This window comes from Suricata suricatta, chromosome 6 (assembly GCF_006229205.1).
Source record: "Suricata suricatta isolate VVHF042 chromosome 6, meerkat_22Aug2017_6uvM2_HiC, whole genome shotgun sequence".
Classification (NCBI taxonomy): domain Eukaryota; kingdom Metazoa; phylum Chordata; class Mammalia; order Carnivora; family Herpestidae; genus Suricata; species Suricata suricatta.
Genome location: NC_043705.1, coordinates 74,906,457 through 74,918,744, shown reverse-complemented (window position 1 = coordinate 74,918,744; position 12,288 = coordinate 74,906,457). Strand labels below are relative to the sequence as shown.

The window sequence follows — 12,288 nt, the reverse complement described above, 5'->3', positions numbered from 1 at the left end:
GAGGGTCTCCGTGCCGCCCCGCACGACCCGGGGGACAGCCTACCGACCGGCGTCAGGAGCCCGGCGGCCGTAGGACACGCCCGTCGGAGGGCCGCGCAGTAGCCTTGGGGACCCAGCCGCCTGCACGCCCGCGCCGCACGCCGGGCCCACGGGGGCAGCGGGGACTCGCAAACCCCGGCCCCAGGGGCGCCATAAGGAAAAGATCTGGCAGTTCTTAAAAGAGAAATGGCACTCTTACCATGAGATTCAGCAATCATACTCATTGATATTTACTCAAAGGAGTGAAAATTTACATCCACACAAAAATTTAAATGTGGATATTTATAGCAGATTTATTTATAGTTACTAAAACTTGGAAGCAAACAATCTGTCCTTCAGCAGGTAATGGATAAACTGGTACATTTAGACAATGGGATATTATTCAGTGCTAAAAACAATGAGCTATCATGCCATGATAGTGCATACTAATAAGTGGGAGAAATTAATCTGGAAAGACTACATAGCGTATGATTCCAACTAAATGACACTTCAGCAAAGGTAACACTATGGCAACAGTAAAAAGGTAAATAGTTGCCAGAGGTTAAAGGGGAGGGTGGTATAAATAGAGCACAGATAATTCTTCCTTCGATTCTTAGGGCAGTGAGACTATGCTGCATATTATAATGGTGGGTGGGTAGGTGTCTTTAACAATCTGTCCAAACCCATGAAATGTACATCAAGAGTAAACCTATAGTAAAGTATGGACGTGGAATGATAATAATTTGTCAGTGTAATTTCATCTGTTGTGAAAAATGCACTACTCTGGTGAGGCATGTTAAAATGGAGGAGACTATTGGTCTCCTATCCCTATGGAGGGATAGAGTTTATAAATCTCTGTACGTCTTCTCATTTTTGCTATAAACCTAAAACACAGCTCTAAAAAATAAAACCTATTATAAAAAATTTCCTCTTGACCTATTAGAATATTTTCCCCCATAAATTTACTCATTTTTGCCTTCTTCCTTATAAAACTCATATGTCTTTAAGACAATGTTCTGCTTATTTCATGGTGTAGCTAGTTATGCCCTTATATTTACGGTTTTTGCCACACTAAATAAATGTTATGCTCCTTGAGGGAAGGGATTCTATTTTATTTCTCTAAATTTTCTCTCTTCCAAGTATATATAGGCCTTGCTCTCTATATGTTTATAAATAAAATATAAGAAAATGTTTTTTTCTGCATAATAATGTTCAATATTTATTTTCCTTTCAATTTGCATCCCATATTCTATACATTTTCTTCAATTTAGCAATGCTGAAATTATTATTATTTTGATTAATTCTTAATATATTTTTATTATAAAACCATTGGAGGCAGCAGGGGGCATTTTTTTTTAAAGGAGAAAGAAATTATAGGACTACCTAGGAAAACAGGATTTACTTGTTCTGGAAACTGATACTGAAATGTGTATGGCAATGTATTACTGAATTCACTTTTCTTCTTTCTAGTCTCTAAGAGTAAAAGAAAAACATATTGTGTTACTTCACCCCCATGAACCAGTAAAAGGAAGCTTATTAGTTCTTAAAGTTTTTAAACGTGAATTTTATATAAAAATCATTGCATGATAAGCATTATCTTTAATAGCAGGTACATCAAAGCTGCACAAGTATTTTTCATATCTTATGCTGTAGGCAAAATGATGATTCCTCAAATATATCTATCTCCTAATCTCGGGAGCCTGTGAATATGTTATGATCTGTGGCAAAGGAGAATTAAGGTTGAGAATGGAATTAAGGTTCTAATTAGGTGACCTTAAAATAGGGAGATTATCCTGGATTTTCCAGGTATCATGTAATCACAGGGACCCTAAAATGTGGAAAAGGGAAGCAGGAGAGTCAGTATCAGAATGATGATGTGATATGAGATAGACTCAACTGTCCATTTCTTGCTTTGAAGATAGAGGGAAGCAGGCTATGAGGCAAGAAATGCCAATTATAATCCAACCCCTTTTGGATTTCTGGCTTTCATAATTGTAAAGTAATAAATTTTTGTTGTTTAAGCCACTTGTTTATGGTAATACACCTATCATATTAGCCCACAAAGACAGGAATGGCACTGTCACTGAGATAATAGTCATCAAATGTTCTATTCCCTCCCCTCACTTACATTTTTCCAGTCTCCTTGAAAATAGATGTTACTCATTCTGACCATGGAAAGGTGAGCAGAATTGAAATAGGCTCTTTCAGATCAGATTCTTTTTTTCTGCTTGTATGGTTCAGATAGTACAACTATAAGATGGTAGGCCCTTGGTCAACCTGGGCCATGGAGTGTCTATGTCTAGCATAGCAAACACACTCAAGTCCTTGTTGAACATGCAGTGAAGCTAGACAAAATTTTTTATTGTTTTAAGCCATCACAATTTGAGTGGTAACTTGTTATTGCAAAATGACATAGTTTATCCTAAAAACAAATATAGATGCCAAATTATAGCCTAGTAAAGAACAGGAATTAAGTTTCTCTGATTTCTAGAGTTCTGGCTGAAAGAAAGAGTTTATAAAGTTTAGAAGACTTCATGGCTAACATTGCCCTAGGACTGTTACATCCTATCTATACTTTTAGCACAGAATTTTTACCATTCTAAATGGTAAGTCTCTGGTTAGTGACTAAAAGGAAGACTGTGTATCTTATTTAAAAAGCAATCTATTCTTTATGAACAATGGTCAGAAACAGTTATGCAAATTAAAGATGTTTTAGTTTTGGCTAGAGGTAATCCCACCTTTTCATAAATGTGCCTGAGGCAGAGACTGTAGTAATGCCTGGCAAGGAACCAATATTTTTCTCAAAGAACTTGAGCCTCTCATATGCCTGAACAATTATTTATTTGGCAATTCAGAGTTATCTGTCAAAGAACTAAAAGTTATTATTTTATCTTAGCCTAGAAATCTTAAAGGCAAGGTGTTGCTTTTTGATTCAGTCAATTGTAGACAAACTTTAGTGAGAATGTGTTATATAAATTAACCAAAGGTGACCCTTACATTGTTTATTTCTTCACAGAGGTCTGGGGCCTCTTAGTCCAAAGGCCACTGGTGCCAAACTAAAAATTTTACACATCCAAAGTTTGTAGCATAGCCCAAACAAACAGATTTGTATCCATTTTGAGTCTGCTTGCTTTTGCATATCGTGGAAAATGGTGCCCAGCATCTGCTAGAAATAAACCCTGTAGCTATAAACCTTCCAAGCTGCTGCTGCCCTTTGGAGCTCTGTGACCTAGACTCTTTACTCAGCTGTTGAGTGACATCACCCACCCGTCATATGGTTGCTGGTAGGATTCAGTTTTTTAAGGGATGTTGGACCAACAGCCTTAGCGACTCACTAGCTTTTGACCAGACGCAACCCTCGGCTCCTTCTCACATGGGCCTGTCTATGTGGGCTCATATCAAGGACCTTGCTTCAACAGAGCAGTGAGCTAGAAGAGCCACAGAGTAAGTGCAAGCAAAATAGAAGTCACGTCTTCTGTAGCCTAGTGTCAGAATTGACATCTCATCACTTTTTCACACTTATCATGCCATGAGTTCATAGGGAATGGGTTTCAGCAGCTCAGTCCTTTCCATTGGTTCTCATAAAGAGTGCTGCTCTTGGTGGAGCAGTCTGGAGCTTCAGTCTAACCCAAATCCCTATGGGTTTGGCTTTCTTATTTTTCTGATCACTTTCTTTCACAGGCTTCAGGAAGGTATCTTGGCTCTGTGAGTGCTTCATGTGCTCAGCACATACATTAATTCTCTTGGCAAGAATCTTGTCCTTAACTGGTTTATAACAATGCCAACACAATGCTGGATAGCCCTGTAGACTCTTCTAGTTTTGCCATGGTAACGTTTGCAGGGGGTTCCTTTTGAACAGTGCCCATTCCCTTGATGTCTCCAATATCACCTTTCTTGTAGATTTTTACGTACGCAGCCAAAGGAAAAACTTCATGTTTTCTAACGGTCTGTAGAACATGTAAAGGGAGTCTCTCCTCTTTCCATTTGTGTTGTACATTTTGGTGAGTTACTGGAAGATGGCAGTTCTGGCAGAAAGGCGACATCTTATCACTTTTTAGAAAATTATTTCTTTTATTTTTAATTTTTATTTTAGAGAGAGAGAGTATGAGAAGAGGAGAGGGGCAGAAGGAGAGAGAAAAGCAGAATATTAAGCAGGCCCCATGCTCAGTGTGGAGCCCCATGTGTTCCCAAGATTGTGGGATCAAGCCCACTATCTTGGGATCATGACCTAAGCTAAAATCAAGAGGTGGATGCTTAACTGACTGAGCCACCAAGAAAAAGAAAGCTAAACTTTATTCAGATGTCACCAGTTTTTCCACTCATGTTCTTCCGTTCCAGGTCCCAATCCAGAAAGTCACATGCATTTAGTTGTCATGTCTCCTTAGTCTCCTTGTTCTGTGATCATTCTTTCTTTGCATTTCACATCTTGACATTTTTTAGAAGAAATGGTAGTTATTTTGTAGAATGCTCCTCAACTTGAATGTCCTTGATATTTTCTCATGATTATACTGAAGTTTTGCATTAAGGGAGGGATAACACAAAAAGTGATCTGCCCTCTCCCTTGTATCATATCATGGATATGACATCATGGATACATGGTATCTTTATGTATTGCCAATATCGTTGACCTTGGTAATTTGGTCAAGGTTGTATACACCAGGTTTCACTCCAGCAGAGTTCTCTTTTTATCATTGCATTCCTGCCACTTTTGGCATATCTTGTTCTTTGGAGACAAGTCACTAAGTCTAGCCAGTACACATAAGGGAAGGGGATGATATATTGGGTTAAATAGCAGGAGATAGAATTCATTGGGAGCCATTTCATAAGCTGCATATAATACTATGAAAGGTAACAGGGATACAGTGGTAGGAAAGGTAAAGATGTAGTAGGTAAAGTAAGGATACATAACACACATAAACGTCTTAACACATTGTTGACAAAAGTGGATAGTAACTATTTTGATGATTATTACAATGGTAACTGTTTTGTGGCTCTCTTTCAAATTGATTTATTCAATAAATGTTTGTTGAACACTTATTCTGATAGAACTGAAAATAAGAAACTCCTCTGATTTAGAGGGGGATAATAATAAACAGGTTAAGGAAAATATCTGTGAATTGTGATAAATGATATAAGAAAATCAGGACAAGGTGATAGAGAATGTGTATGTGTGTGTGTGTGTGTGTATGATGATTATCTCAATCCAACAACAAAAAAAGCCTTCCTGAGATGACATTTACCCTGAGACTGAATTCTGAGAAAACATTAGCTTTCCAAGATCCTGAAAATAATATTTTAGCAAGAGAGAATAGCAAGTTCAAGGGTCACAAAGCAGAGAAGAGTTTGTTATGTGAAGGAAATAGGAGAACCTTATGCCTAAAGTATAGTTTGCAAGGGGTAAAGTGTTATGAAATAATGTTGGAGGTAAACAGGGGCTAAAATATATAGGCCTTGAAGGCTGTGAGAAAAACATTATTTTACTCTAAGTATGATGGAAAGCATTGGAGAGTTTTTATGAAAGGTAACAAAAAGATCTTATTTTTACAAATTTTAATCTGATTGCAAAATGACAGAAAATTTGTAAAAATAGTGCTAGGAAGTTCCATATACCATTCATGTGAGGTGAAATTTACATGACAATGCCAGCTTTGTATTACTCTGATCAAATCGATTCTCTTCAGAACATCTAAAATGATATACTGGTCTTTGTTTTTCTAGGACTAAAAATATATATTTCTACACCTACTGTATAAGAACCAGAAATCATAATAATGTGGCCTTTTCCCTTAAATATCTAAATAATAGCTGCAAATATATTTGGGAACAATTAATTAATTAATTAAAATTATCTGTAGTGTTTAAGTTTGGGACAGTCACAGGTTGACCCCTATTGGCCAATGGAAATCTATCTTGTATAACTCCAAGTATCCCATGAGCAATTTTACTTACTGCTTGAAATTTACCTTAGGATATTTGCCTTTACTCTTGATTTTTTTCTTTTTTTGTCTGAACCATGGACATTAAAAGAATGCATAAATTATTTCAAAGTTTTGATATCAACAATGATGCTTGAATATTATGATACATACATTATAGTAACCAATTAGTATTTATGTTTACAGTATCTTCATCCTTATTGCATACCATACTTAATTGATTTATTATACTTTGGTAAGTCTTGTGTGGCATTTATTCTTGTGTAGCTATAGCTCTAATATTCAGGTATATTGTTTGGGAAAGTATGTGTTGGTGTACAATTGTGTATACCTTACTGTTTTATGACTCATCCCACTTCATGAATAGTATTCTCATCTGGCTTCATTCTTGTTTTCTTACTTTCCACCCACACCCCAGAACTGAATCATTCTTTCTTTGCTGACATGTACTTTGAATACCTGAGACATAGGTAGGGAACAGGAGCCCAAGTACACAGTATATAGAAGTCTGGGAAATCTTTCATCCATTCAGTCAAGGAGTGCTAAGAAAGGAAGGTAGTTACAACTGACAAGCATTTTAGCCAGTGAACTCATGAATGGTTCCAGTTAGAATAGAATATGGTCCATTTATTTGCCAGGTCAAAACCTGGAGGTAAACATAATTGCTAAACTATGGGAATAAAATCAGGGGAAGGAATAAAAATCGTTTAGTGGGAGAATGACAGAATTCTAATTATGATTCTGACACTAAGTAGATGTTTGATAAACACGTTTTAACTAAGCTAATGTTTGTGTCAGTATTTTATTAAATTAATGGATGATTAGCCTCATTGTGTTTCAATTTGGAATAGACTTCAGTGGCTACAGTCTACTTTAGTCTATCTCATTTTGTATAGCTTTAATTCAATGGGTCCAAACATATTTTATCTCAGAACCTATTTATACTCTCAGCACTTAATTAAGATTCTGAGAGCCTTTGTTTATGTGGGACATATCTATTTATGTTTGTCATATTAGAAATTAAAATTAAACATATTAATAATTAATTTTGAATAGCTGTTACCCCATTATATATTAACATAAATATTTTTAAGACTCAATAAATATAAGCCAGATACAATAAGACAAGTGCTTCATGACCTTACTTATATGTGGAATCCAAAACAAAGCAAAACAGTTAAATTCATGTAACAGAGTAGAATGGTTATTACCAGGACCTGGGAGGTGGTGGGGTGGGGAGGGAGATGTTGTTTAAAGAGTACAAACTTTCAGTTGTAACATAAGTAAGTTTGGAGATCTAATATACACCACAGGAACTATCATTAATAATAATGTATTGGATACTAAGAATTTTCTGAGAGTAGATCTCAAGTGTTTTCCTCATACACACAAACACACACACAGATAATTTGTGAAAGACAATGGATTTAACAGCAGAGATCCCAGTATGGGGCTTGAACTCATAAACTGTGAGATCATGACCTGAGCTGATGTTGGATGCTCAGTTGACTGAGCCACACAGGTACCTCAAGATTTTCCTTTATTTTGAGCCCACAGTTTTTTTCTACTTTCAAGGTCCTTTTACTAATCTTGAGAGCCATAAAGGATAAGACTGATCTCTGTTTCAAATGATAGTCCCACTCTAATATTTTATGTCAGATATGTTGTTAACTCTATATCTTTCCCTTAGGATCAACTTTCATCATTCTTTCAACTAATATTCATGTGAGAAATTTCAATTTTTCTTTCTACCTCAGTTACATTATTCTTGGGCTTGCTCTCATTAGTCATTTGTTCTTTTGGTATAACAATTAGGGTTTAATAAAATATATCAGAATAGGGGTGCCTGGGTAGCTCAGTCGGTTGAGACTCCGATTTTAGCTCAGGTCATGATCTCATGTTCGTGGGTTCTAGCCCTGCATCGGGCTCTGTGATGACAGCTCAGAGCCTGGAGCCTGCTTCGGATTCTGTGTCTCCCTTTCTCTCTGCCCTTCCCCCTCTCATGCTCTGTCTCTCTCTGTATCAAAAATAAATAAAACATTAAAAAAATATTCCAGAGTAGTCTAAATGATGGGAAGTAGAGAAAAAAAATCTTATACTGGACTCCATATCTCTTAAACTCATACACATTTGAGTCATATTTTAACTTGTTAAGGTTCAGTTAAATCTTTCCTGTTTTACAGTTTGATTTAAGATGATTCATAGAATTTTTAAAAATCTATGTCATCTTATTAGATAATGGATCATCATTTTAGTTCATGGATCCTAATGATATTATATAAAATATTCATAATATTTAAGGCAGACACAATGCTATGTATTCACCAAACTGTTTCATTTTCTTCCTAGGAATACAGGACAACCAGATACTAAGCCCTTTAGCATCTAGGTAGAGCATAGACTGAATTCTGGTCAGTGGGGTGCAGGCAGAAGTGCCATATAATCCATTTCAATGTTGGCCAGAAACATGCAGTATAAACATCTGCAGTCTCTTCCCATTTGACTTGCTGCAGGCAAAGATCTCTGAGACAACTCGGAAGTGGGAGGAACTTAGATCCCTGAGTTCACTATTTGAAGGAAAACTTTCCAGGAAAGCCTCCTGAAGAGGAAAACCCACACTGAACCTTCCATGAACCAGAAAGAAACTGTTACACATTGCTTTAGGCTCAGGGGATTTTTGATAGCTTATCCTGCCAAATGTTCTCAGCTTTATTAAAACACTCTATGGTGACATTAATTTGTTATGTAATCACTGTTTTGCCATAGTCATTCAATAAAAAAGGATCATACTACTTCAACTGTACTAATTGTACTAACAGTACTGCCGTTTGTCCAACACTTATTTATCTTATCCACGAGAATACAAGATAATTTTTGATAGCTGCTATGGTGAAATTCAGATAAATGATGAGTAATGCTGTCATCATAGAATGAGCTGGAATGTGTTCTCTTATCTTTAATTTTCTGAAAGAATTTGTGTAGAATTGGTATTAGTTCTCCCTTAAATGCTGAGTAGAATTCACTACTGAAGTCATTGGGCCTGAGGCTGTGGGAACATTTTTAACTACAAATTTAATTTCTTAAGTTGTTTAGGTTCCCTACTACCTCTTGAAAGATCTTTTGTAATTTGTTTTAGAAGGATTTTGTCCATTTTATCCATATTGCTGAATTTATCAGCATAAAGTTATTTAAATTTTTTAATGTTTATTCTTTTTGAGAGAGAGAGAGAGTGAGTGTGTGAGTGAGAGGCAGCAGAGAGAGAGAGAGGCAGACACAGAATCTGAAGCAGATTCCAGACTCAGCTGTCAGCACAGAGCCCAATGTGGGGCCTGAACCCACCAGCTGTGAGATCATGACGTGAGCCGAAGTTGGATGCTTAACCAGCCAACTGAGCCACCAGGTGCCCCAAGTTTTTAAAAATATGTTTTATTTATATGTATTTTATTTATAACTGCATCTTTTTAATGTCTGTAGATTCTGTGGTGATACCACCTTTCACCTTTCAGATATTGGCAATTTGTGTTTCATCTCTTTTTCTTCTGGTCTCACTAGAGGTCTACCAACTTTATTTATTTTATCAAAGAACTCTGTTTTGGTTTCGTTATTTTTCTCTATAGTTTTCTGTCTTTTCCCGCAGACCCGGGCTGCTCGTCCGCCAGTCCGCTTCCACCCCAGGTTGGGGCGGCACTTGTAGGTGCCAGCGGTGCACTAGCTCGCCAGGTCCAGGCGCGCTAGTCCCCGGCTTTGAGCGCGCCTCCGCCTCCGTCCGGGTCAGGCGGAGAAACCTCGTGGGTTCTTTTCCTAAGGGAGGGAGAGAAAACAGGGCAGGAGGGAGACGCAGAGAGTGAAGACACAACACACGGTTTCTGATCAAGCCTCTCTTCTTTATTCTTCTTCTTCCTCTCCTTCTTTTTCCCCCAGAAAACACTCTTATTTTATATATGGTTTTGGGGCAGGGAACTGCCCTGGGTTGGTTGCCAGGTAACAGAGTCAAATGAATATCAGAGAAAAGGAAAAACTGACACTGCAAACTCTGGACACAGCTTCAAAGGGAAGCGCGCAGACTTGCATCTGCAACGCTGGGGAGGGGAAGCTAGCGCTGCATACTGAGAAATAAGGTTTTGATCTTTTGTGCACCTTGGCCAAATCTACGTCTGGGGCAGCAAGACAGTCACCAAATTATTTTGACCAGGAAATGGCAGTCTCCAGCCTCCAGATGCAAATCTTGTTTACTGGTTCACTCCCCGGAGAGTGATAATCCTTGCCTGAGGCAGCCAGAAAATTTGGCGGCTCCCCACAGTTTTCTGGTTTCTATTTTATTAATTTCCTCCCTGATCTTTATAATTTCCTTTTTTTTCTATTTAGTTTGGATTTAATGTGTTCTTCACTTTTTAATTCCTATTTATTTATATATTTATTTAGAGCATGAGCAGGGAGGGGGCAGAGAAAGCGGGAGAGATAATCCCAAGGGGGCTCCACATTGCCAGTATAGTGCTTGATGAGGGCTTGAACCAACAAATCATGAGGTCATGACCTCAGCCGAAATCAAGAGCCAGATGCTTACCTGACTGAATCATCCAGTAGCCCCTTTCATTCTTTAATTTCTTAAGGTAGAAAATGAAGTCACTGATCTGAGAACTTTCTTCTTTTTTAGGCATATTGTAAGTTTTCCCTTTGGTACTTCTTTTAATTGCATCCTACAAATTCTGATGTTTCGTTTTTATTTTTACTCAGTTTATAATACTTTCTATTTTTCCTTTTGATTTTGTTTTTGACCCATGGGTTATTTAAGGTGTGTTATTTGTTTTTTACGTATTTGGAGATTTTCCAGATATCTTTGTTATTTACTTCTAATTTAATTCCTTTCTGATCAGAGAACATGCTTTATGACTTGAATTCTTTTAAAATTACTGAGACTTTTTCCATTGCTCAAGATCTGGTCTATCTTGATTAAGTGTCCCATGTGCAACTTGAAAGATGTGTAGTCTTTTGTTGTTGATAGAAAGTTCTATAAGTGTCAGGTCCAATTTGTTGATAGTGATTTAAGTACACCATACCCTTCTGATTTTCTATCCTATCGATTATTAAGAGACAGATAATAAAATCTCTGAGTATAATTGTTGTTCTGCAACAATATTTTTCTCTGCAGTTCTATTAGTTTTGTTTCATGCATTTTGAAATTGTTTTTAATTGCATATTTTTTAGGATTCTTAAATCCTCTTGGTGAATTTACTCCTTCATCATTAATTAGGAAATAACCTTTCTTTATCTCAGATAATATTCTTTGCTCTGAAGTCCACTTGTACTATTATTAATGTAGTCATTCTAGATTTCTTTTGGTTAGTGCAAGTATATCATTTTTGATCTAAAGCCTATTAGCATTGATATTTAAAATGTATTTCTTATAGGCAATAGGTAATTAGTTCTTGCTTTTTATATCAGATCTCATCATCTTTTCCTTTTAATCAGAATGTTTACCCTATTTCCATTGAATGTAATTATTAATATAGTTCTATATAAATCATTTCCTCATTACATGTTTTCATTTTGTCTTATCCATTTTTTTTTCTGTTGTCCCTCTTTTCTGCCTTCTTTGGATTAATGGAATGTTTTTTAAGATTCCACTTTATTTCCTTTCTTGGCTCCTTTATTGTTGACATTTTAGAGGTTGCTTTAGGACGTATAAGTCATTATAATATTCTACCTTTGATATAATATCACTTCACATATATGATGTGTATTTTTTTACATATAAAATATTTGCAATAATATACTTCCATTTCTCTTTAACTTGCCTTTGCACTATTTTCATATATTTCACCTTGAGAATTCTACAATTAAGTGTAACTTAATACCACAATACTTTTGAAATTTTGTTTAAGCAGTGAATTGTCTTTTAAAGGATATAAATAACTTAAAAATCACATATTTTTCCATCAGTCTTAAACTACATTTCTGGTGCTCTTTATTCCTTTGTATAAATCATTATTTCCACATGGTATCATTTTCCTTCTGCCTGAAGGACTTCTTTTAATTTTTTTAATGTTTATTTCTTTTTTGGAAAGAGACAGAGATAGAGTATGAGCAGGGGAGAGACAGAGACAGAGAGAGACAGCATCTGAAGCAGGCTCCAGGGTCTGAGCTGTCAGCATGGAGCCTTCCCACACCATCACTTTAAAACTCTTTCAAGGCAGTAAATTGCTCACTTAGTTTGCTTCCCAACTCTTAGAGACCACTTTTTTCATTACCTGAAATGGGGTGTCTTGCAAACCTTTTTTTCTTTCATATATTTTTTTCTTCTTCTTCCTCCTTTTTTCTTTTCTTTTCTTTCTTT

At 36.5% G+C, this 12,288-nt stretch overlaps 1 pseudogene; it reads right to left on the bottom strand.

Moving 5' to 3' along the window:
• Positions 1-3,540: 3,540 nt before the first annotated feature.
• LOC115293631 lies at positions 3,541-4,015 on the bottom strand (annotated as a pseudogene).
• Between the last annotated feature and the right edge of the window lie 8,273 nt (positions 4,016-12,288).